The sequence below is a fragment of the Orycteropus afer genome, unplaced genomic scaffold, assembly GCF_000298275.1.
Source record: "Orycteropus afer afer isolate SDZICR_OR568_19922 unplaced genomic scaffold, OryAfe1.0 scaffold01084, whole genome shotgun sequence".
Lineage (NCBI taxonomy): Eukaryota > Metazoa > Chordata > Mammalia > Tubulidentata > Orycteropodidae > Orycteropus > Orycteropus afer.
This window is the reverse complement of record NW_006922671.1, coordinates 186,999-188,649: the sequence shown is the minus strand read 5'-3', so window position 1 is coordinate 188,649 and position 1,651 is coordinate 186,999. Positions and strand designations below refer to the sequence as shown.

General features: G+C 41.5%; 1 pseudogene; it reads left to right on the top strand.

The window, feature by feature from the left end:
* The first annotated feature begins 320 nt into the window (after positions 1 to 320).
* Positions 321 to 1,651, top strand: part of LOC103212744 — a 2,638-nt pseudogene continuing 1,307 nt past the window's right edge.

The window sequence follows — 1,651 nt, the reverse complement described above, 5'->3', positions numbered from 1 at the left end:
ACTATGGAAGTAGATTGCCCAACCTTCCTTCCAAGGAGTGGCTGGTGGGTTTGAACCATCAGCTTCCTGGTTAACACTCAAGTGCCTTAGGCACTACACTACCAGAGTTCCCAAATAACCTATTAGAGGAAACAAAACTTCTAGGTACAAACTTCCAAATGGAGAGGAAAACAGGACAATGTCTTCATACAATGCACTGTTCTAAAGATGTAGAAACAAGAATTCACTCCAGGGGTGGGCGCAGGGCAAGCTGGCACACGGAGGGCCGGGAATGTCTGCTGCACGGGGCCCCACAGCTGTTCGTGGCCCACGTCTGGGCAATGACTCTGTGTCTCGTTGTCAACTTTGATCTCCGGAAGGACATGCTGCCCGAGCTGCTGGTGCCTGCGATCTCCAGGGCCCAAAATAGTGACACAGATATTTTAGAAAATAATTACGACAGCTTACGTGTACTAATGTTGAAAGAAATGGAAATATTATTTATACCTATAAGGATGATAAGGGAAATGTCTTCTTTGGATTATATGATTACCAAACCAGGCAAAATGAGCATCTCTATACCTTTGAGACAGACTTGCAAGTTGTCAGTTGCTCTGTCAACAGTGAGAGAACTTTGCTTGCTACAAGTTTAGTCCGGTCTACTAAAGAAGGAAGAAGGAATGAGCTTCAACCAGGATCAAAGTGTTTAACTTTGTTAATGGAAATCCATCCCATAGACAATGTGAAGGTTCTAAAAGTAGTGGATAGCTATATTTGGGTACAGTTCCTCTACCCACATGTTGAAAGTCAACTTCTTTCAGAGAACCGTCTGTTACTGATTTCAGAAGAGAAATATATTGAACAATTTCATATTCAAGTCACCCAAGAAGATGGAAATAAAGTAGTGATTAAAAATTTTGGATGTCTCCCAAGAGACCGAGTAGCTGAGGATTTTGTTTGGGCTCAGTGGGATATGTTCGAGCAGAGACTATATTACATTTACCTGAATAAATCAAGAAGTTATTTAAATTGCATTCAGTGATGAGAACTTTAATGTTTGAAGTACCCTTGGACATATCATTAAATGACTCAGGATTTAAGCTTGTCAACTTTGGATTTGATTATCTTCAAGACCAAGAGGAATTATCCAAACACCTGACTGTGTGTGTTTTTACCAACAATACAGGAAGCTTGAGTGTATGTTACAGCCCAAAGTTTGACTCTTGGGAACAGATCACATACTCAGTATTTTACTTTCATAAAGAGTTCAGCAAAAACTTCACTGCTGCTATTGGGAGTGCTGACTCACATGTGACAAAGGGAGTTACTTTTCTCAACCTTGACTGTTATGTGGCTGTTTACTTACCAGGCCATTTCTTTCATCTACTTAACATTCAACATCCAGACTTGATCTGTCACAGTCTCTTTCTGATAGGAGAAGATGAAATGATTGATATACTACCTCATAGTCCTTTACAGTCACTGTCAGGATCCCTGGTACTGGACTGGAGTTCTGGCAAGCTCTATAGAGTACACCTTCACCAGTCATGTTTGTTACAGTTCCTGTGGAACAGCCCTCTGAACTATGAAAAGATGGCTGCATTGAACGGTCTGCTATCCGGTCACGGAGACTCACAGTTCCCGGAAGCTCAGATTATTCAGTGGATTTCTG